This window comes from Ammospiza nelsoni, chromosome 13 (assembly GCF_027579445.1).
Source record: "Ammospiza nelsoni isolate bAmmNel1 chromosome 13, bAmmNel1.pri, whole genome shotgun sequence".
NCBI classification, from domain to species: Eukaryota; Metazoa; Chordata; class Aves; order Passeriformes; family Passerellidae; genus Ammospiza; species Ammospiza nelsoni.
The window spans coordinates 3,766,662-3,791,358 of NC_080645.1; the positions used below are offsets into that span (position 1 = coordinate 3,766,662).

Sequence of the window (24,697 nt, forward strand, 5' to 3'; positions counted from 1 at the left end):
AGCCCTGCTGGCCCGAGCCACTCACTTACCCCCACTGCAGCCTAATCAGATGGCAATAAAAGCTTTTACTGTGCCATCCTGTTTGTGCTCAGCAGAAACATAAAAAGCATATTAGAAAATTGATTTTAGGCATTAATTGTGAGCAAAGAACATTATACTGAGTAGAGACAGGGTGGTTTTTTTCAGGCAGAAAAATTCTATTTTAGTCTTTTAAAAGCAACTGTGGAAGATGCTGAGCTAAGCCCCATGGACACTCTTTTCAAATACCATAAGGCAAAGAGTAGTTACTGAATCTCCTCAGTCTTATTAGCTTACATAAACATAAAAATTTGAATAATGTTTAAAAAGCTAAATTCTCCAGATAATCCATAATCAGTAAATGTTCATTACTGAGATGCAGCAAATATGCATGAGATTTCCCCAGTGGTATTTTGGTTGCATGATCTAAAAGGAGTAGAAAAGCCTCCTCCAAGTGGGGCTGGGCAAAAACTTCTATAGGCTCCTGAGGCCATTTGGCCACAGTGTGGACCTTCCTGGTCCCTTCAGGAAGGAGCAGGAGGAAATCAGAATTCACTGTCTTTGTTACAGCTCTGGTGATTTATAAATAAATCATCCCCACAGGATGATTGATGTCTCCATATAAATAATTAAGTCTTGACCTTATGTTATGACACCTGCTAAATTTTTTGGCACTTGAAAGCAGTGCTCAGGAGAGATCCTTGGCTGTGGATAAATGCCTTGACTGTGGATAAATGAAGGTGGGGCTGCATTCAAGGGGGAGGGGGAGACAGGTTTTTGTTTACCCTCATTTTGTTCTGTTTGATTCCATCAGCTAATTGATTATGATTATTAATCTCTGTTGCCATCTACTCTATGGATTTAATTCCTGCCTGTGATTGCTGTTGGAAAGTTAGCTCCATTAGAAGCAGACTTTGATTGGATTTTCAGTAGCCAGAGTTTTCCAGATGTCCCCCAAATCATTGTGGTACCTAGTCCAGGCACCTTACAATTATTTTTGGTTGCCATTTACTTTGTTTGGTGGCAGAGCTCCAGTAGCCTGGGTGACACTGTCATTATGCTCAACCAGGCTAGGTAGCAGGTGTCAGCAAAAGTTTAATTTGGAAGCTCATGAATTCAAAAGAAGAGCTTAACAGTTATCCCCACCACAGAGAGCTGCTGTGGCCTGAGCCTGGAAAAGAGAAAATCCCAGGGACATGAAAGGAATTGATGAGACACCAGGCATCTGACAAAATGAAATCTTCTCGGGATAAACTGAGGATAGCTTTCTTGTCAAATGGTGAGCATCATTGATAAACAAAACAGATTTAGCAGCAGCATTTCCAATTCTCATTTCTGAGACTGTTCAGGTTTACTATTCACCCTCTCTTCCTGGTACTGTAGAGACAGCCGATTCTCTCAATAGCTGCAACTTTTAAATCTTGCAATAAAATACAAGAATTTTCTATGTAGGTGTCTAATATTAAAAAAGAGACCATCTTTGAGTTTTTTAAAACATGTTAATCTACATGCAACACAAGTCAGCTACAGACAGAAAGCAATATTATAACACGATCACAACAAGGGGTTTTCCTAATCCCTGAAAAATCTTAAACTAATGACACAGCTATGACCAGGTATCACATCGTTCCTGACTACTTCCACCAGCACCCGGGAATCCCAGACGTCAGCAGGGTGCTGTCCGGTTGCCGTCCCCAGCACCCTGGGGCGAACATACTTGTACAATTGCTGTACGCTTGCCGTGGTTTGAACACACCCGTTCTGGCTGAGGGGTAAAGGGGCATTGCAAGGTCCGAGCTGCCGCTGTGGCCGAGCAGGGGCAGGGCAATCGGGACGTGATGAACAGCACTCCTGCGGGAGAGCAGCGCCCAAAGAAACCCCCTGCTCTCTAAAGGTAGCTCCAGAAATTAAAAAGTGCCTCCGAGTCCCGTCATACCGCTCCTGCTCGCACAGACTGAACTCCGCCTGAACCGCGTTTCCAGTCTAGGGAGATGCCTGCATTCATCAACTAGTTTGCTTTGGACCCGTTATTTTCGTTACAGAAACCCATGCCGGACCCGTACCCGTGAGCGCTCAGCCAGTCGGAGCCGGCGGCTCCATCCTATCCCCGGGGATGGTCCCGGTGCCGGTGCCCGAGCGGGGCTGGGCCGGCCCCGCCCGGCAGCGGAGGGAGCGGAGCGGGCTGGGGCGGAGGGGACGCGCCGCAGCCCGGGGCGACCGCACCGCGCCCGGCTGCCACTGCACCCGCAATTCCCGGCACCGGGAATCACAGCGCCGCGAGCCGGGAGAGCAGCCCTGAGGTCAGGGGGTCGCACCGCCGGGATGACGAGGGGACACGGGACGAGGAGCCCCGCCGCAAGTTTGTCACTTTCCCGAAGTGGTGCGGGGAAAAGTTGGGGAGCGGCCGGGGGATGCGGGGACGCGGGTGGCGGAGCGCGTCCCGGGCCCGGGGACAGGGGGATCTGGCCACTGACCTGCGCCGCGGCCGCGCCGCTCCCGCGCTCGCTCAGCGCATCCTCGGCGCCGCTCCCGCCGCCGCCCTGCGCGCCGCAGCCGCGGCTCCGCGCCCGCGATGCTCGGCGGGGAGGAGAGAGTGAAGCGGGACAGCCCGCCCGAGACTGGAGGAGGCCGCCGCCCCCCTCCCCGCCCCCCGCCTCCCGCCCCGCCGCCGGCCCCGGCCCCGCCGGCGGCCGCGCCCCGCGCCCAGCGCGCACCTCCGGCAGCAGGTGCGGCGGCCTCCGGCGGGGAGCGCTCCGCTCCTGCCGCGCCCGGCGCATCTTCCTCCCCTCGCCGCGGCGCGGGCGGGGCCGGCCGGGGCCGCCGCCTTTCCAGGGGTGCTCTCGCCTCAAGTTTGCCGCGTTCTGGCGGAGCCGGGCGCTCCCCGCCGCTCCGGCGGATCGTGCATTGTCTGCAGGGCAGTTCCAGCGGAGCGGGGCGCTGCGGGCCGAGCCCGTGACCGCCCTGCGCGCTCCCGCTCCCGCACGCCGAGCCCGCGCGGCTCCCGGCCGAATATCGCACCCCCGAGGGAGGAAAGAAAGGTCCCGGGCAGGGTGCGGGGGAAGCCTGTGCGCCCCTGCTGCCCGGTGTCTCCGGGAGGGAAGAAGAAGGGAGGATCCTCCGTATCCTCTGTGTGGATTCAAGCATCCTGCCGGGCGTCTCCTCCGGGCTGCAGTTTGTACAATATATATGTGTTTTGAGACTGGTTGGGAAGATGGGTGGCCCATACTTGCTCTCAAAAGACGGTTGTGAACACACACCTCAAGGGCAGCACAGAAGTAATTGGAAGAGAATTGAAGTGATGGTGTCCTCGAAGAACAAACTGGAGCAGACACACCGTAGCCAGGGCATGGTGGGCACCAAGGTGTCTTATCTTGAGCCTGCATAAGGCCTGTGGAGTAACAGCACAGAAGGGGCCTCTTGCACTCTCTGCTGGCTATTTTCCACCCTAAAATACAGAGAGGCTTTTCGCACATAACTGTGCAGCACAATAAAGAGTCTCACGAGAGCAGAACCGGGGCATGGCTGTAATCCCCAAGAATGGCCTCGGTGCCATGCCTGGGTATTGCTGGTGTAATGAAGTGGCCATTTAATTAAACTGAATAACGCCCCCAGAGCCTGGCACTGTGCTCTGCACCCACTCCTCAGTTTGGAGTGTGGGTCCCAGGAGCTGCCCCTGCTGCCAGGGAGCCTCGGAGCTGAGCTTTGGCAGCCTGGGGGCAGCGGGAGCTTGTCAGAACCAACACCAGACATGGTGCCTTGAGTGCCCAGCACCCACCTCCACCTGACACTGTGCAGTGTGAAATGTGTGTCAACATGGATCCTATCCACAGCCCTCAGAATAATTTCAGGTGTGTCTTATAAATAAACTATGACATTTATCCTGTGACTAGATTAGCAGAAATATATTACACTTCGTCTGCTCCTTAGCAATCAATTGTTCTAAGTAGGTGTTATTTATCAAAGCATTGATTGAGGACCCAAGTCTGTAGTCCTTAAGCAAGCCAGCTCATTGCTGATCGGATGGAATATTTAAATGAGAGTTTTGAGATCAGACTTTGTGTAATTCCATTGTCATAGGAAAAGAAGGTGCATGTGACAGCTTTACAGGGGAAGATGCATTCATGCCACTTGGAGTTCAAAGGAAGAATAACACGTGAAAACTGCAGTCATTGCTTTACCTGAGCACCTTCTGTCCTGCTCTCTGTGGCGCAGGGTGCATAAGCTGTCACAGCAAAATAATAAGTCTGTAACTGGGTAAAGTGAGTTGCATACTGTAAATGTAAAACCCTGCTCGATGTCTGTTGCTATGGCAGGTGACTGGGGAGGGAACGTCCTCCAAGGGCCATCCCTGGCACGAGGAACCTTCCCTGCCACATCTGCGTGGGGGCCTTTGTGAGCAGAGTGTGCCTCCCTATTCTTTATTCAGGTTGTGTTATGAAAAATGCTTTAAATGGATGACCTTGAAAACAAAGCCCAAACAAGAGTCCTGGCACTCTGGGTCCATTGACAGCGAGTTCTCTGCCCTGCTGCCTGCAGGACTCACAATTATGTTTTTCTCCAATTTTGGCTCCATTACTTACAAAAAATTCCCGATAATGTGAAAAATAAGGTATCTTAAACCACTGATTTCTGGGGGTTATTTTTGTGTTTGGAGGATTGATTTTTATTTTTTTCCCTCTCAGTCTCCAATGGAACAGAAGGCAATGTGAATCCCTTTTGTTTACTTCTTTGTTTCTGCTCCTGACTGCTTATTAGCAGATATGTGTGTGGCTCTGCTGTGGTCTGAGGCTGGTTAGTGACTATTACAAAGTTAGGAGGAAGAGCAACAGTCACAAAGCCTTGGTTTTGAGAGGGTGGAATGAAGAGGAAACAAAAAAAGGAAATATTTATCTAGGAAAAGAATATACTTGGTAAATGCTTATGCTAGAACCATAAAAGATTTTTATTCTGTTATTTCTAGGAAATGAGATTTCCAATTATTTTGATATTAAAGCATGTTAAAGCAAAGGCAGTATTTATTGAAGGGTTTATTATCTGTTTTATTAGTTGCACAGACTCAGACACAGGGTGCAAAGAAACACCCCAGCATATAATCTAGTATTGTGATCTAGTGATACTGTGCTTATAATCAGGATTTCTGATTATCATGCATTGCACACAGTCACTTAGAGCCCTATATAGAATCTAGTTTCTTTTAAGACTGGAAGGAATTGTTTACCTTTGCTTAGTCATCAGCAAATGCAACTTATATTTTCAAAATGATTGCTATGGAAAGATGGAGAACATTTGGGGGTGAGTGGAATTAATTGTAAAATTGTTTATGGACCCTGGATACATGTAAAATGTTTCTGGTGGAAAAAACTGGAAATTATTTATCTTGATGATTTGGAGCCTGATATTTATAGCAATACTGTTTGAATGCTTTAGAAAAAAGATCATTTCTCCCATCCTGCCAATTATTTGGGAAAAAAGGTCAGTTTTTTTTTAATACTATATATAGGAAAGCTTATCTTACACTGAGTCTTTATTCATCTCTCAGAAAATAGCACAGAGAAAAATGAAGAGAACATATGGTGTCTTCTATCAGTCAGTCATCATTACTGCTTCTTCACACTATGTCATCACCCCACAAATAGCAAATGAGTGTGAATTTCTCCCTGCTGAAAGAGAAAAGAAAAAACTGGTTAGTACAGCCAAGTAAAAAAAAAGAAATAATATTACAATAGCATCAACTGGAACATTATATAAAATATTAATGACAATGAGAATGCAGAGGGAAAACCCTCTAAACTGTCAAACAATAGTATCAAACCTCAAAATGTTGAGCTGGAGCAGAACTCATGAATTTCTCTTGATTTGATAACCAAGCTTGAAATATTGATGGGACACAGTCTCTCCTGCCCATTCTTTATGAATGATTCTGTGCTACTTGAGGTGCTCAAACAGACAGAACTCAAATAAGAACAGCGAGGAATGTAATGTAATAGTTTGTCTCTGGGGCATCCATAAAATCTTGAATTTCCTTTTTAAGCAGACATCTAGGAAAAATATAATTTTATTTAATTCCCCAATGTTCCTATTACACTTTAGTACAAAGGTTGCAATTGAAATGCTTATCTGCAAAGCCCCTCTGCCATTCTTAGTCTCTTGCAAAGAAATGTATGACAAAGCAGCCTTGGAAATAGCTGCCACAGGAACTTAACAAACCCCAACTCTGGAAACATCTGTCCCAGCTTTGGAAGGGATATTTCAAAACCATCCTTCTTGAGAAGCAGCAAAAACAGTTGGGGTTTATGGGGAAAAAATGTCTATATATGTGTGTGTGTGTGCAAAAAAAAAAAAAAAGCAAATTAAGAACCTCATTGGAATGTTTGAAGCAGATCTGGGCCATGTTGTCTCCCAGTTCTCTAATCCTTCGTTTCCTTTGGATCCTTCCCTCAAACAGCAGCTCATAACAGGATGCTAATGCACCTGGAATTGAGCCCCACATGTAAACAGCAAGCTCATTTGCAGACTCCACTGACTCTGGCACCCACTGAAATAAATCTGTATGAGGTGCCCTTCTTCAAACATCTGCCCATGTAGGCTCTTGGGCTGGAGTTAAGTTTCTGATGCTGCTTTAGGGTTCCCAGACCTGACTGGGGGAACAGAGCATTTCTCTGAAGGCCATTTTCTTAAAATTGCTTACACACAATGAGCCAGTCAGGGTGAGCTGGGCAGGCTGGGGACAGAGCCAGTGAGGGTCAAATAAGAGAGGAAAGCTCAGAGTAATGCTAGGGACAGAAGAAAGTGGAGTGAATTTTCTGGGACCAAAATTAACCAAAATTAAGAAAATAATAAATAAGTCCATGCATTCTGCCCCTGGAGCAATGCTTCTGCATAGGTACTATCTGGCAAGGTTTCTATGGAGAGGCAGTGTCTTTTTCAGACCAAGAAATATCCATGGGACAAATTGTAGGGTACACAAACCATTCTTTAGGAACAAAATAAAAATCACTGGAAAGATTATAGAAACCTCAAAAGACAGAACTGGAAGAGATGTATTAGATCATATGGTTCCTTGTTGGTAGAAGCAGTAATAAATTGCCCCCTGGAGATAGAGAACATCAGTTATTTCATAAAATATAGCCAAAGGGCCCTGAAGGAACAATATGGTTTAGACAGGAAAGCCTGAGAAACATTTGATTTAGTCTTAAGTGAGAGCAGCCAGACCTGGCAGACTCAGATTCCAAAAATGGCACTCAGAACTACTCTTTGGAAACTCCATCAATAACTTGGAGTAACTGGGAGCTGGAGCTGGTGTGCTCCTTAGTGGGTAGGTGTGGGTGTCTTTCCATATACAAAGGTGTGTGCTGAAATATTCCCCAGAACAACATATAAAGCTGCAGGGGTTTGGGGTATTTTACTGCTCCTGTTTTTTGTCCGTCCTGGAAAAATGGATGTTAAGATGGAATAATTGCTGATGGCTCTTCCAAACCAAACCTGAAGGTAATGCTGTTCTCTAAGGATTAGCTTGTTGCAGAATATACTCTTCTAAGTTTGGGTCTTTAGCGGGTCTATTCAAATCTTATCCATGCTGGCATCTGGGGCCTGGGGCTCTTTTGGATTGGCTTCATTGTCCTGGATGGATTTGCTTTGTCATTTCTGAGACAGTCAAGCTCAGGGACAGAATTTGCATGTGCCTTGTATGCAGCTCCTTGTTGTCTGTGTTTGGGCAAGAAATGAAACCATGATCTATCAATATAGTGATGGACTTTGCTGTGCAGCTGTTGTGATGGTGCTGAGCATGTTTGTCCAAGTGGATGTGTGGAATAAATCACACTGGAAAGATGAACTGGAGAAAAATATGCTCAATGTTGGCCAGTAAAAGTGATCCTAGTGGGATCATTCCATCACTGAAGGAATGTGTCACAGCTCTTTCATAGGTGGCATAAACAAGTTCCTTTTTAGGCTGCTGAGAGCAGGGGCAGATCTCCTGACACTTGCATTCATTCTTCTCGATTTTATGTGTTTTGTAAGTTGGTGGTATGAGTCAGCAGAGAGGGAGCACTGTGCAGGCATTAAGTTTACTCCTGAACCACTGCTCTGAGGACCAACCAAAGCAAAGTAACTACAAAGTCAGGCTTTGCCCAGCCTCATGTTAGGCCTGGCTCCTGATCCCTTATCATGGACCTAGCTCCTGATTCCTTATCATGGCTCCTGATCCCTTATCATGGACCTTCTCTCTCTTCAGCATCTGCTGCCTTCTGCTTCCCTATCCCTGCAGTGCACCTCTGCCTCATCCATCCCGCCCACCTGCTGCCAAAACAAACCTGGCTTTGACCAGACCTTCCTGCCACCTCTTTTTTCCTTTCCTGCCTCTGTCTTTTCCCTCTCATATTACTGTTAACAGTTCAATTCTTTTTTAACATAAAAAATGAAGAATTGATTTTGTGTGTGGTTTGTGCACAGGGAGCTGAGCCTGTGAATGTAGCTGATGTTTCTTTTTTTTAATTCTCCCTTAGTTTTGCATCTGTCATGCTGTTTTCAATAAACAATTAAAATAAGTACAAGTACTGTGCTCAACTGGGATTTCACCTAGTCTGCTTGCTTGAATACCCCCCCTGTGAAATGGGCATGCCATACTCTGGAGCTGCTCTGTGATCCATGGTTTCATCACATGGCACCACTCCTTGTTTCTCCTGCTCTCTCACTCTGTGAAATACTGAGAGGAACAAACCAGGGCCAAAGGGGAAGCCATAGATTTAGGCCTGGCTTTGCATGATCTCATCTGCTGGGTTTTGTTTGCAAACCCACGGGTGCTTGAGATTCAGGTCATTCCTCTGAATCCCCCTGCAGTGGTAGGCGTGTGTGAATGCATCAGAGAGGAGACATAAATGACTCACACTATGATCCATCTTCATTTCAAACACTCCTCAGCAAAAGTGAGAGGCTGGCTTTTCTCTTGCAAAACCATGTTATTTCATTTTTATTTTGCCAAGCTGGGTGTGGTTTGGGAAGAGGTACTTTGTATCTTGTTATCTATCTATCTATCTATCTATCTATCTATCTATCTATCTATCTGCTATCTATTATCTATCATCTATCTATCTATCTATCTATCTATCTATCTATCTATCTATCTAGCTATCTATCTATCTATCTACTATCTATCTAATCTATCTGTCCATCAATCTATTCATTATCTACTATCTATCTATCTATCTATCTATCTATCTATCTATCCATCCATCTACCCATCTAATCTATCTATTTATTATCTATTTATTATGTATCTATCATCTATCTATCTATCTATATCTATCTATCTATCTATCTATCTATCTATCTATCTATCTATCTATCTATCTATCTCTGTCTATCTATCATCTATCTATCATCTATCTATCTATCTATCTATCTATCTATCTATCTATCTATCTATCTATCTATCTATCTATCTATCTATCCATCTATCTCCCAGAGGGTGAGAGCAGCACAGACATGTGATTTTCAGTCTGGCCAGCTTCTCAGAGGAAAGCAGATCAGTTCAGAGGGGAAAAAAAAAAGTAAACTACCTTTGATTTACCCCTGTTGTTTTCATTTCTGAACAGGCATTGTCATCTTGTCTCATTAGAGGTAACACAAGCTGAAGGTTAAGAAGGAAAAAATCCAGCTATTGACATATGTGATGCAAACCAGCTCTTATTTCCTTTGTAAGTCAGGAATTGTGGGAAACTGTAGCAGATGTCTTGTCAACTGGGGAATCTGCTGTTGTCCTTTAAAAGGCAGCTGCTGCCTAGGTGAGCTGGTTTTCCTTGGAGCTGTGATGCTTCCAGAGTCAGGCTTTCAGTCTTCTCTGAATTTTGAATCACTAAAGCACCTGCAAGGTCACTTCCTGGAATACCTCTGGATTTTCATCACTTTGGGCCATCTGGACTAGATGAGCAAGGTGATGTCAGTGAATTCCTTTGTGAGCAACTATCTATATGGCAAAGGGAAGAATGTCATGAACAGGGGAGGCAAAAATCTCAGGGCAGACTCGGAATTTCAGGTTTATTTTGAACCAAGCAATGTAACCTTTCAAATTCATAAAGCATTGTCAGCTCTTGTAATCCTTTATTAGTCTGCTTGGGTTTGATTTCTGTTTGTATTTTTACTATCTAGGGAAAAACAGATTTTGGCATCCTTTAGTCTGAACGTTGTCAACTGTCATTGTAGGAATAAGGCAAGTAAGAATTCCTTATGTAAGCAAGATTTAATCAACTGGGCACTTAGGGAGAAGAAAAAAGGAGCAAAAAGAAAAGGGATGAGCTGTAGCTTGATTCAGGTACTTGGTCCATTCTGCAAAGAAAGGAAAAGAGAACATAAGCTGCTACATTCGTGTGATTGCACTGAAATAGCAGCTTGTGTTTACATTTTAACTTTCCATTACAAAGCTGCTGGCTGTGTAGCTGGAAGCACAGATTTGGGATGTGCTGAGTACCTGTTTGGAGGGCTCTGTTACAGTGCCCCAAACAGCCAACACACAAATATTATCCTTTTGATATCAGTGCCAGCTTCTGAGGCCAAGACTTATGACACTGGGGATTTCACCGTGCCATTTAAATGAGAATATGCAGAAAAAAAGAATACAGATAATGTTTGCTGTGTCTCTCTCAGACTGATTTGCCTTGTTAAAGTGGTCAGTGACTCTTTGTGCTACTGTTAATTCAACACTGCAGAGAAGTTCTCCCTTGTGTCATCCAGGGCCAGGCTCTGCCCCCAGGTCCATTTTGAGGAGTTTCTTGGCCTGTCAAGTGCCTTGTTAGACTCCAAGTGTGGTAAAACACAAGGCAATATTTTATAGCATGGCAGACTTGAAGCACCAGTTGCAATGTAAATAATTCACTCCCACTGATGCCTAATGTAGGTGATTCCCTGGATGGCTTCCCCAAATACTGACAGCAGAACCACAGCCATATGCTGGAGGGGCCAATGGCCTTTCCTTTGTAATAATTCTTATTCTAGTTGCAAAGCTGTTCCCAGGGCTGAAGAAAATACCCTTCTTCCCCTCCCATCTCCCTCGGCTTCTGGAGAGATTGAGTAAAGACCTGACTTTTGGCTGACACTCTGCAAATCAAGCTGTTTTCCAATCTCCACACAGTTATTTGCCCTTCTGTCCCTTGAAAAGCATTGCTAGAGATCCCTGATGTGAGTTCAGTGATGACATGTGAACACTTTCTCATTAAGCAAGCCAATTTGCACTGGAACCTCGCTGCTCCTGCAGCTCTCAGAATGCAGTAAACTTTTTGTTTAATCCCACAGGGCCCTTGAAGATAATTTCATTACAGACTATAATATCTCCTAATGGAAACTAGGTAATAGACATACCAAGAACTAGCAAACAGGAGATTTTGTGCCAAAGGAGAATTCAATTTTAATTAATCTTTTCAGAGTAATTCAATTGAGTCTTCAGGAGGAACCTCTTTCTGCTTTTCCCTACAGTTCCCTATGCTGATTCTGTGTATTTTAAATCTGTAACTCAGTTGTCCACAAGTGTAGCTAAATAAAAAGCAAAAGATACATATTAGACCACAAACTGGGAAGCTTTCTTGTGTACAAGGATTGGATCTTTTCCTTTTATCAGGACTTGTGTGTTTTGGTGAGAACTGTAAGATATTTATGGTTTTCCTGTGTCTCATTCTCCATCCTCCCCCCACAGTGTCTGCACAGGTGTATGTGTATCCACATCCATCTGTGTAAATATTCTGTTGTTTTTCATATTTTTTTCTGACTCTTAATTTAAATATGAGCATTTCTTTGTCCCTTCCTCTGCATCCCTTTAGCAGTGCAAGAAAGATCCCTGTGGCAGCAGGACAGGTGCAGTATTTGTGTGTTCAGTCTCTGCCTGTATCCACAACCTCTAGAGCCAGATATCATAATTCACACATGAGTGTTGGCCAGTTTAGAAATGATTCTCTCTAAAATGATTCTCCTGCAATGGCAGGAGTGACAAGAAAAGCCTGAAAGGAAACTGAGGAAAAGAAAGAGAGGGGGTTTTTGACAGTGGAGGCTGTTGGTAACAAGAAGGGAGGTGGTGCTGCTTTCTCCTGGGGTGCAGAGATGCTGGTTGTCCTAATTCAGATGTCATAATTCACACATGAGTGTCAGCCAGTTTAGAAATTATTCTCTATAAAATGGAAAGAAAATACATAGAATGTATAAACATGTAGCCCTTCTAGCTAGTTCTCTTCTGACCTCTGAACAACTAATTCCTCAGTTTTGATTTTCATTTTGTTTAAGGCTGATAAAAAGGATTTCTTGCCATCCCTCTGATTTTTGATTGCTTTCAATTAAAGCACTTTTATTTCTTAGATGCTATGCCATTGGCCATGAAGGGATGACATCACCCAGATGTGCTCTGCCTCCATCCAGCTGGGGAGGGCCTGTCCCAAAAGGATGTGGTTAGAAGGTAGCTTGGGATTCACTTGCTGTAAGTGTAAAAAGTACAAAATCGTGTCATCCCAGAGCAGCAGTTATTTTCTGACACCCATTTTCTGCAGAAGTATCTGAGGGTTTACCACAAAATGTTGGCCAAGTGTGTGCAGGGAGGCCCCACAGCACAGTTCTGAGCACAGAGCCAGTGCAGAACGTGCTCCCTCTCCCTCTCTGATTTCTGCTGTAGCCTGTAATAGAAAATAAATTAATGTACCCATTTTAATTTTAGACAGGGGAGAGTGACATATATTGCTTATCTGGCAGTGCAGGGTGTCCATATCATCTCTGGCAGAGTGGGGAACATGCCAGCAAACAGAGGCTGCTCTGCAGAGTGGGGGCTGATGGAAGGTGTGCACTGCAGTTATTGAAGTGAGAGCAGCTGAGTGCTGCAAACCAGGCTTTAAATGCCCAATTTATTTCTCATTTAATTCTCCCCTTAGCTTTATTTAAAATTGTTTTGATAATGGGAGGCATTTGGCTCTGGGAATTTAGCACGGGGAGATGAGAACACTAAGAGTTTGATTTGCTGTTTCTGTAAGTGTATCTAGAATTGCTGTAGTTGTACAGTGCAGCTTGAATTCAGATGCACTGCTCCCCCTCAGCACAGTGGGTAATACATCTAGCCACAAAGTGTCACTAGAATGGGGCAGGGAGGAAAAAGAGAAGCAAAGAGTTGAAGGGAAGAGGGTAAAAAGAAAAATGGATCAATAAAAAATGAGGAAACATAGAAAAGGGGATAAGAGTGGTAAACACAAATGAAGGGATAGGGGATATGTTAGAAATAGAACAGGAGAATGTGAAGGGGCTTGAGGATGCTGGGAAATCTCATCCTTTCAAAAAATGAGACTCTGGGAACCAGAGTAAGGCTTGATGTTAGAGCATTCCCTCACAGGCAGAGGGATGGCAGGAGTGAGAAGAAAAGCCTGAAAGGAAACTGAGGAGAAGAAAGTGAGGGTGTTTGTGACAGTGGAGGCAGTTGGTAACAAGAAGGGAGGTGGTGCTGCTTTCTCCTGGGGTGCAGAGATGCTGATTGTCCTGCTGGGGGTTGTGAGGGATGCACAGCTGGACCCACCATGAGAACTCCCTGTTTTCCAAGAAACACCTTTGAAGAACTTGACTGTATTGTACTTGCGGGCTATTTATTTGACCTGCTGTAGAAACTTGCTTTTCATTAGGGGAAAAGGTGAATCTGAGGTAATAGCCTAATTCATAAAAGAAAGTATCTTTTCCTGAGCATTTTTAACAAAGGAGTCAAACAGAAGCAGAGAGGGCTGCAGGAGGAAGCCCCATGTGTCCACTGAGCAGCAAATAGTTTGACCCAGCAGCTATCAGTGTTTATTTTGGGGCACTTTGGAAATGTCTGATTCAAGGCACAGTCTGCAGAAGCAGGGGCTGCCCAGGCTCCCAGCAATGGCTGGCTGTGGGGGCTTTGCATGGGAGGTATTTATGGAAGTGATGCAAAGCTCCTAGCTGCTGCAAAAGTGTATATGCTTCTGTGAAAAACACATGTTAAAGATGAAAGAAACGCAGGAACATTTTTACTATTCATGAAGGGAAACACAAGAGAACTGGTTTCTTGTAGAGAAGTCTCCATAGCCTTAACAAGAGAGACTTCTCTCCCTAAGTGAACCAAAGAAAGACTGTTCCAGATGTAGTAAACTGACTGAAATTTTAAGTTTTATTTCTTTGCACTGTCATTAAGAAATAAAAGGTTGTAAGGGGAAGAGAAGTATTCTAAAAGTTTTGCTCTGATTCTTGTTACTCTTTCTTTTAGTTACTGTTAATAAATTTTTCTTTATACCCTTTTAAAGTTTTAAGCCTCCTTTACCTTTCTCCCAGTTCTACCTGACAGCAAAAAATAGGTAAGTACATCTTAGTGAGTGCACTGGTGATTAGTCAGCACTGAACCCACCACACTTATTAGTGCATTAGCTGAGAAATCTCAAATCAACCAACCAAAACTGTGGGAATCCTTAAAATCAGAGGGGTTTGGGAAAGCTGCAAAAGGCAGGCCTCAGAGACAGCAGAACTGTGATTAGGGCTGAGCAGTAGCCATGAGATTGGTCAGCAGAAAAATTATATGAGAAGTAGAAAGTAAGGACAAATAGAACAATGGTCTGTGTATTAACACTTGGCTAGAATAACTCTCTAAGCTGCAGAAAAATTTATCTAGTGAGATATTGGGAAGTTTGAAGTTTAATAATGGAGCTCTGTGCATTGTGTTTTAAGGCTTACAAGCAGGTATTGTATTTGAAATAAGCAAGGATTGTTTAACCAAAGGTACGTGTGCTTACAGTGGTTGGATAGAACTACTGTCAATGTGCTTTTGTTTTGTGAGATTGGTCAAAAAACTTATAAAGTGAGTTGTAACATTGAGTTCTTTGCTGCCTGGGATGTGAGCTGGTGGCATCTTCCCATTGTCATAACCATGGAATGAAACTGATGCTGGAAAATCAAACAGCTCAAGGCACGTTCCACAGCAGTCCTGTCCTGTTTGTAATTTGTACACAGACCCCAGCCAGCAACACAAACCCCCTACCCTGGCATCGAGGCACAGAGTCACTGCTGGAGCTGTCCCATCATGGGTAGTGTGCCTCAGTCCCTGCCCAGCAGCACACCTGGCACCTGGCAGGGTGTGGCAGCACGTGGTGAGCACCAGTGAGGGGCTCCTGGGGTGGGGCTGTGCCCTGCAGTGCTGGTAGGGGCTGAAATTGGGTTTGTCAAGGCCTTGGGCTCACCTGCCCAGGGCTCCTGTGGGCCCAGGTGTCCTGGTTTGAAAAGGAAGTGAGGTGTTTGGGAGGCTGTGGTCAAACCAATGGGTGCTCAGGTTTGAATACCTGACAAACCTGCTGTCAAACCATGACACCAGGGAACCTATAGTAAAATACAGGGTGCCCCCAACGTGCTGATATGATTGGCATCTGACTCCATTGATTCAGAAGGCTGAACAATTGCTTTATGAAATTATATTATATTACATTATACTATATTAAAGAAATAAATAGTATAATGTAATATAATATTATACTATTATACTATACTATACTATACTATACTATACTATACTATACTATACTATACTATACTATACAAAGATACATACTAAAGAAAAACCCATGATTGTCTGAGACAGCCAGGACACAGCTTTGACCCAATTGGCCAAGGAAACAAAGCAATCCTCAGCAGAATCCAATTGCCAAATCCCTTCAGGTAAACAATCTCCATAACACATTCCACATGTACAAAAACAACAGGAGCACAAGTAGAGATAAGAATTATTTTCTCTTTCTCTGAGGTTCCTCACTGCAATTCCCAGGAAATATCCTTGTGAAGTTGTGCCTGGAACCAGGCTGCCCTGTCTGTGCCCATGTGTGTGGGCACATCAACCCTCCCTTTGTGTCCTGGTACCCACAGTAGCACAGCTAATGGCTGCACAGAGAATGAGGAGGATGGGCTGTGGTGTACAGCAAACACCTGGGGGTGTCTCTTCTGACCACACAAAGAGCTGCATCTCTTGAAAACAAGACCAGATCAACAAAGGTAAGGATTCTGTGTTCAGTTGCTTCAATTTCTGGGGGGATAATTGGATTGAGGAAAACTCAGTAAAAATATAAAATCTTGGAAATATCCCTGAATGATTCTCCAGAAATGTGCTTAGGAAATTAGACAAATTATAGGGAACCCAAAGGAAGACCACAGCAGTGTTCAGAGCACTTCAGGCTGCAAATAGGAGCCATCTTTTTCTTAAATCAAAGTGATGGAGAAGTATTAGGAAAATCTGTATATATTTGCTGCCATTGTATGGTATGGCTAGCATCTCATCTGCTACCTGTCAAGGAGCAATGTTTACTTACAGCTTCCTATTTACTGCCATCCTTTTCTATTTGAGCATGTGTAATTTAAAATCATTTGGAAAACTAGCAGAGTGAAACAAACTGACTGAAGCACACAAGGTTATTTCCTTGGAATTTGGGCTTTAATGGCATGCAGAAAGGGGCTTGCTTTATTTCCTTCAGGTAGTCCTTGATTTTGCATGGTTCCTTTGAGTCCAGTTTCACATGAAATTGTCTTGGGAAGGTAAAAGGAATCCCAGTTCCTGGGAGGAGAGGGGCAAGTCCCCTTCTGTGTACCCAGGGACAGGGGGGTGGCACCAGCACTGCACTTGGCCCTGTTTGGGAAGGAACATTGCTGAAGGTGCTGTGTGTGTGCTGAGCAGGGATAAAATGAAGAACCATGTCAGTCCTGTAATTCTTGCAGATTAAAGAGGCTTCCCCTTCTCCCCACCCCCATCTCACAAGCATTTGGCTTAAAATGTGCTCTGACTCAGTAGCCAGGTGGCTGGTAGGAAGTACAGAGCCCACATCTCTGCCAGGGAGGGAGACTGCTGCTCAAAGCCCTTCCTGGGAGTGCACAGAGCCTGCTGCAGGGCTGGCATTTGATGCTCTGGGATCTTCCCTCTCTCTGCCACACTTTGCCTGGTGTGCCATGCCTGTTTGAAAAATCTCTGGGTTGTTTTCTTATGTTTCTCGTTGGAGTGTGAACCACCAGCCTCATGCCATGGCTTCCTGCTGAAGCTGTTAAACCAAATTCCTGACTTGTGCAAAATACCCTTTTCTCTCCATCTGATGCAGGGCTTAGCAGCACACAGCTGTCCCAGGTGACTTTCTGAGAGGATGAGCAATCTCCTAATCCACTTTCCATCAGCATCCTTCTCTGCAGCTGTGTTGGTCATAGAGCTGAAAGGCATCTGAATGTCATTGGTGAGGTGATGTGTCAGGTGCAGTCTTCTGTACAGCCTTTGGCAAATGCACTGGCAGGATCAAAGGTCTGGTAAACAGGACATAGCAAAGATAAACAGTCTTAAATAAAAAGCTCTAACTCAGATTTTGTGGATGGGCTCATCCTCATCCTTACTTCAGGATTAGGTTTTTTTCTTGCTCCCTTTATTCCCTTGTTTTTCAGCTGGCTTTGCTGTGGGTTTTCAGGAACATTCTTCCTGTTCAGGAGGTATGAAATAAGCAATTAAAACCCTCAGTTCTGTAATTTGCCATGTCTTGGCAAAGCCTGCCAGTGTCCCCTCTGAAGGCATTGCTGGCTCTCCAGTGCAGATGCAGCTGGCAGGGACAGGGCTCCTGGGTGGGAACATAAAGCTGGTAATGCTGGTGAGCTAAAAACTTTGAATTAACTCTTCTGAAGGTCTTCTCTGGACCTGGACCTCCCTGAAGGCTCCCCGGTAGCCCCAAGGGTGCCATTACCCCATAGGGCTGGAAGTTCTGCAGGGCATGGATCATTTCATCCCACATCTCTGGGGTGTGTGTTCCCAAAGGCCCTGACCCCACAGGCAGCTGGAGGAGCTGTGCAGCACAGGCACTGTGGAACTGCAATAAGTTACACAAAAGTAGCAAATAGGAAGAGAGATTTTATTTTTGTTGGTTTTTACTTTTGATAGCCTTCAGAATAACAGAAGTTATTTTTCTCAAGCTGTCAAGGAAAAAATATTGGGTGGAAGCAGAGACTGAACTTAAGGCAACTTGGGTGGAGCAGGAGCATTCAACAGCTCCTTCCCCATGTGCAAGCACCTACCCAGGCTCTTGGCTCTGCCTGCCCTGTGCTCCAGACAGGTTTTGTGCAGGAGCTGGGTGTGCCCAAGCAGAAGAGGGCTGGGACAGCTGCACATGTTGGGAAGGGAGGAGGGATCTGGGCAAGCACTGCTCCATCACCAGGCAGTCTGTGGTACCTGGGAGCAGAATGTGTGTTTCTCCTTTCATGCCTCTGCTCAAGGAGCAGCAGGGAGGCACCAAAAGCTGTGAACTCACTACTGAGCAGAGCTCTGCACTTCTGCAGCAGCCAACAAACACTGGGTAAGGTTCAGCTGAGGTTGGGCCTCCAGGGATTAGCTCCACTGTGGGAACAGAGAGACCCAAAAGTTCTGTTATTATAGCAAAAGGAAGGAAAGTGATGTGAGGACAGATGCTTGCATGATTTTGTATTTTGGAAAGTACAAAGGATCTGTAAACCTGCCAAGGAAACGGTTAAGCTGGGTTTTGCATCTTTTAGGCAAGCAGGCAGCGTGCATGGAAGCCTGCTTGGAAGCACACTTCAGATGGAAATGGCATCACTACCACTTGGCAGTGGCTGATCTTGTCCCTGTAACACACTGCAGGCACAGCCAGGCAGTGCTTCATGGCAGGATGGCAAACACAGCCTGATTTGGTGTGAGAGGGATGGGGAGAGCAGGAACTGGGAGTGCCCTGGGCTGGGGTGTGGGAGTGATGGGGGTAGGATGGTTGGGACAGACGGACACGAGAGATCTCTGCAGCCAGGGCTGGAACTTGGGGTTTATTGCACAGGGCCTGGGTGCAGGGCCCTGCTGGGATTTGGGGTTTATTGCACAGGGCCTGGGTGCAGGGCCTTGCTGGGATTTGGGGTTTATTGCTGAGGGCCTGAGTGCAGGGCCCTGCTGGGATTTGGGGTTCATTGCACAGGGCCTGGGTGCAGGGCCCTGCTGGGATTTGGGGTTTATTGCACAGGGCCTGAGTGCAGGGCCCTGCTGGGATTTGGGGTTTATTGCACAGGGCCTGGGTGCAGGGCCCTGCTGGCAGCTGCCAGCCACAGCTTAGATCAGTAAAGAGAGAAGAGAGGGGTAGAGAGGGTGAGAGAGTAAAAGGGTAAGATCGTGAAGTTACAATACCATAAATCTTCTTCTGTGTTGAATATTCTAATTCTCATTAACCAATCTAGTTCAATATACAAATCCTATAGCATTTACATACAGCCTATATGAATCATTACATTACCATACTGTGTTACATTTTAAACCCTAAAAACTCCTCTTTGGGCCCCTTCTGCCAAGCTGTAGGGTCTGCTCTGACCCTTGGGCCTGTCTGCAAGCAGAGGGTGTTGTTCCATCAAAAGGGGATCACCTTCAGCTGGCCATGCCATTGTTTTCCAGTTGTTCAGTAACTGAGGGATCTCAAACCTTGCTTTCATTTCAATCTCATTTATAGTTTCCATATTCTCAAAATCTTTTGTCAGACAATCATATTTATAAGGCTTTCTTGTTTCATCTTCCCCAACACTGGGGCTGTGTCCTGGGGCTCCCTGAGGGCAGCTCTGCCCCAAGCACAGGCCTGGCTTCAGTCAGATGCTGTTGTCTATCTGACACATGAAATATCTGAATCGAGTACAGTGCTAACAACTGGCATGCTAACAGCCCATTTGGAATCTCCAGGGAAAACAGAACCTTTGGAGCTGGTACAGTGTGGGGTGGGGGAGCACAGGGACATGCTGCAGTGTGGTTGTAGCTCTTGATATCAATGTGCTTAGCTGGAACCTGAGGGGTTTATTAAAAGTTGCTCTGTTTCACATTTTTTCTCCCCATATCTATATTTTGCTAAAAAGGTGACATGTGAAATGTAGATTTGGATACTTCAAAACTACCTAATCTCAAATGCATTGACTGAGATGTGAATGCCTGAATTTCATCACTCTTGAGGATACCTTCCTGAACACAGACACTGGAGAAAGTTAAACACAAAGAAGAAATAATTTCTTACTTCAACTGCTGCCAAATGACGGATACTTTACAATGCATGGATCTAAACAGACATCAACATTTTTTCAGTCATGTTTTATAGCTGTTATTCTTGAGACTGATCATAGTCTAAGGGACAGGTATGCCAAAACTCCTTGGTAAAAAACATAAAAACTTTGGAGTTTGAAATAATTCTATGAGTGTCTGCCATTTCCAGTCCATTTCCTCACCTTGTGTGATGGTGTTCACAGGGGTCCCAGGATGAGGGAAGGGATGAGGATCTGACTCCATGTTTCAGAAGGCTGATTTATTATTTTATAATATATATTACATTAAAACTATACTAAAAGAATAGAAGAAAGGATTTCATCAGAAGGCTGGCTAAGAATAGAAAAAGAAGGAATGATAACAAAGGCTTGTGGCTTGGACTTTCTGTCCGAGCCAGCTGACTGTGATTGGCCATTAATTAGAAACATCCAACATGAGACCAATCCCAGATGCACCTGTTGCATTCCACAGCAGCAGATAATCATTGTTTACATTTTGTCCCTGAGGCCTCTCAGCTTATCAGGAGGAAAAATCCTAAGGAAAGGAATTTTTATAAAAGATGTCTGTGCCTGGCCTGGCCAGCCAGAGGAGAGCAGCATCTTGGATGGCAAAGGAAGAACCTTCCCTGGTGCCAGGAGGCTGAGTCTCAGTGCTCTGCTTTGGAACAGTGAATAAAGAGCTTGGTGAGGAAGGACAAACACAGCAGGATGGTCAGAGTACCCAGCCATCCCCAGAAATGGCCTGCCCAGGTGAAAGGAGCTGCAGTGTCAGCAGGGATGCCATGGCCATGTCCTGCTCTGAGTGGGACCAGCAAGAAGTCAGCAGATCCTCCAGATTGGCATCAGCAAAATCACAGATGGAATTGTATTTTCTGAAATGTCTGAAGGATAGTGCAGCTCTGCCAGCAGAGTGAATGCAGTCAGATCCAGCACAGCAGCAGTGGGGCTGGGACACCATTTTATTCTTTTTCAGTTTTTAATAATTCTGAGCTTTAGCACTCCCACTTATTATTGCAGTGGCTGGCAAGGGACCTATGGGAAAATCCAGTTTTATTGAAATTGAAAAGGTCAGTTTTGTTGAGCATTTCCATGGTGAAAACAGGGAGTTAAATGTATTCAGACTTCTCAAGCTACTCAGCTCCATGGCTGGACTGACCAACTGGAAGATTTTCCCTGCAAGCTATTGTAATAGTATCTCATTGCACAGCTTTTGTGTGTGGGGTGGGCTTGAGGTTTTTGTCAGAAAAATAAAAATTGCTGGCCAAGTTCTTCAGCCTTTGCAATGCTGTTCATGGCCAGACTGCTGCCAGGAATCTTGTGGCAGGCTCTGAAGGCAATGGGAAGGCAAATTTTCAGTATTTCCATTTCTGTCTCACCTGAGGCTTCTGCTGGCTGCCCCTTTAAAGGGTGTTTTGTGAAAACATTGCTTCATTTGTCTCTGGCAAGTGTCACCTGTGACTCTGCTGTTCCCCTGATGTCAGTGAGCTCTTTGCTCTGTGTGGGTTAGTCTATAACAGGATACATTTTATTTGGGCCCAGATTGATTTTGGTTCATTGTTCAGGGGAGTGTGATCTCTCTATCATTCCCTGAACATTGGATGGCATTCACAGCTCCAGCCTCAGGAGATGCAGGCCCCCTTCTCTGAGATGCTGCTACACTTGAAATGCTCCTTTTCCTGTCTGCAAACCTGCAGGAATCCCTGCCCAGCAAAGTCACACTCGAGCTGGAGAGGCTTCTCTCTGTGCAGTGACTCCTTGGAGGGAGCAGGAACACATTTCTGGTTCAGTCTTTGTAACTAAATGCCCAGTCCTGCTCTATGAATCTTCATTCATCAGGCTCATATACTTTATTTCTTCTTCCTTCTGTGATGGTGTTCACAGGGGTTCTTGGATGAGGGAAGGGAGTGTTTCAGAAGGATTGATTTGTTATTTTATGATATATATTACATTAAAACTATACTAAAAGAGTAGAAGGAAAGGTTTCATCAGAAGGCTAGCTAAGAATAGAAAAAGAAAGAATGATAACAAAGGTTTGTGGCTCGGCTCTCTGTCCGAGCCAGCTGACTGTGATTGGCCATTAATTAGAAACAACCACATGAGACCAATCCCAGATGCACCTGTTGCATTCCACAGCAGCAGATAATCATTGTTTACATTTTGTTCTTGAGGCCTCTCAGCTTCTCAGGAGGAAAAATCCTAAGGAAAGGATTTTTCATAGAAGTTGTCTGCAATATCCTTCTGCTTGTTACTTAGGTGCCATGGGCATAAAAATGGAAATCTTCCTTTTTAAAAAGTTCATCTTCTCCTACCACTCACTGCTAATTAGTTCTTTCTTCCCACAATTTTCATAAAGCTCTCTCAGCAGCCAGGTATGGTGACACCTGCTTACCTTTTGTGGTGTAGGCTGTCACTGTGCAACTCCTTCAATGATCGTGTGGAAGGGGTCACCTCCTCTGGCTGTTTTGTAGACATATCATACATGTGAATTATCAAAAAGGTGCAGGGAATTATCAAAATTGCATGGGAATTATCAGAACTGCACTGGGAAGGGAGTGCTCCCCTTCACAGCCAGGCCACAACCCCTGCCCCAGGGTGTGACCCCATGAATGGCAGCTGGGATTCCACCAAAGCCCCGAGTGTCTTGTGCTGGGTTTCCCTCAGAGCCTGTCTGGCAGCACAGAGAGGGGCTGGCAGGGGCCTGGCAGGCTGGTGGCATTGGTGGCTGTCCCCATGGGCAGCAGAGGGGCAGTGTGACACTGCTGCCCCCAGTCCCACTGCCCCACTCCCTGGATGAAGGGCAGGGAGAGCATGTCAGTGAGAGACTCCCTGCCAAGACCAGAATGAAATTGTTTTATTTTATAACTTTTTGCTTGGATATTTACACCTTGAGACAATCCCTGAGCAGGTGAGGCACTGCTTGGCTGAGCTCTGGGGCCCTGCCCATGCTTGTGGGTTTTGGATGTTGCCAGGCTGGCCTGTGCAGTTTGTACAGGCAGCAGAGCCTTGAGAAACAATTGTCATGTTAATGGGAGACCTGTCTGTGTTTTATAACCTTGGATCCAAGCCCTTCACCCCCTGCTACCCCTGACTCTATCACAGCTTCTCCTTCTGCTCACCCCTGTGCCAATCAAGCAGCTTTTCCCTTGGTGTAGCAAGAAGCTGGAATAGCTGAATCTTGTATTTTACTGTATGTAAATTGAGGGAATTAGCTTTGCTTAGGTTTTTTTCTTTCTTTTTTTCTTTTATTTCTTATTTTTCTTTTTTTTTTTTTTTTTTTTTGCCAACAGTAGGCTGCAATATGCATACCATGGTAATCCTTGTATAATATCCTCAGAGTTTTTATGGCTCCCAGTTCTCCTGTACCTCATCCCTGCCAGTTTCTCAGTGCAGCACCATACACCATGCAGCAGTGTGAGCTGCTGGAGGCTGGGCAGTGCTCCTGCTCTCCCCTCCATCCCCACACTCCACCACAGCTGCTGCTTCAGGCACAGCCCTCTCTCAGTAGGTTTTCCCCATGTTGCACATGCTTTTTAAATCCTGGCCTAATGGGTTTTAGCCATTCCAGCTGATTTCAGAGGGGTTCTTCAGCCTCTACATGTAAGAGATGTTTCACTTTGCATTCAGTGTAACATAAACTGAAGAATGAAGACCTGGAAAACCAACAGATTGCAAACTTTGCTTACTTTCACTCTGGTTTGCAACACATGCACATTCTTGCTTGCTTACAAGGGTTTGGTTGTTTATTTCTCAGGCCAGGCAATTTTGCTATTAAAATCTGCAGAGGTTTTGTTTTTGAAAACAGATGAGCACCCACAAGCTGGTGTGTGTTACTGTTCTCCATTTCCCAGGGATGGAAGTTTAAATGCAGTCAGCAAACCTGGAAGAGGCAGGAAAGGAAAGGGAAAAGGAAAGGGAAAAAGAAAGGAAAATCTCTGCCAGAGCTGGAGCTCACTGCAGAGTCCCAGCAATCAGTGCCTTATCTGGAAGATGATTTTTTCCCCCTTGCTAATAGTGAATATGATCTTTCAAATAAGATTTTATGTTTGTTTGCATTTAATAGCTCATCCTTCAGGAAGGACTCAGTCGTGCTTGGTACTACATCAGTTTGGGCTGATTTAGATGTGTTGGGAGCTAAGGATGCTCCTCTTTTCCTAAACCAAGCCCTTCAAGAAGCTGATGCTATTGACAGATTACCATTTATAGCTCTTTATTGCTTACTGTAGGTTTATTGCAAACTCCTTTCCTGCTTAGTTTTCCTTCCCTCTCTCAGAGCAAACATAATGTACAGCCTATGTAAATATAAAGCATTAAGCAATTACTGGGTTATTTCAGATGCAGCACTGATAATATATCATTTCTGGAAAGCACAGAAGCACAGATTCCCATGTTCAGTACTCCCTGAAAGGGAGCTCAGCCATTCCTGCTGCATCCCTGAGCTATTACTCACCCACCCCAGGAAACAAGGGGGAGTCCCAGAGGTTAATGTGGTTACTAAAGCAATTTGAGCAAGATGAGCTTGAATCTGCTTACACAGTGCTCAGAAGATATTTAAAGAGCAGACTTCCATCTCCTGCTCTGCAGCTCCTGCATCTCTGCTGTGCTTGTGCAGGGAGTGCCAGGCTGCTGCTGGCATGAGGAG

At 45.1% G+C, this 24,697-nt stretch overlaps 2 protein-coding genes across 3 annotated transcripts in view; one reads left to right on the plus strand and one right to left on the minus strand.

Annotated features, from left to right (window-relative positions):
- Positions 1-2,642, minus strand: part of CHST8 (carbohydrate sulfotransferase 8) — a 201,977-nt gene extending 199,335 nt beyond the window's left edge. For both annotated transcript variants that reach the window (XM_059481518.1, XM_059481517.1), the window contains exon 1: positions 2,493-2,642. The gene's annotated coding sequence lies outside the window, so the exon portion shown is untranslated. The remainder of the gene's footprint in view (positions 1-2,492) is intronic.
- Positions 2,643-15,945: 13,303 nt separating this feature from the next.
- Positions 15,946-24,697, plus strand: part of PEPD (peptidase D) — a 193,099-nt gene continuing 184,347 nt past the window's right edge. Inside the window, exon 1 of the mRNA XM_059481314.1 lies at positions 15,946-16,017. The gene's annotated coding sequence lies outside the window, so the exon portion shown is untranslated. The remainder of the gene's footprint in view (positions 16,018-24,697) is intronic.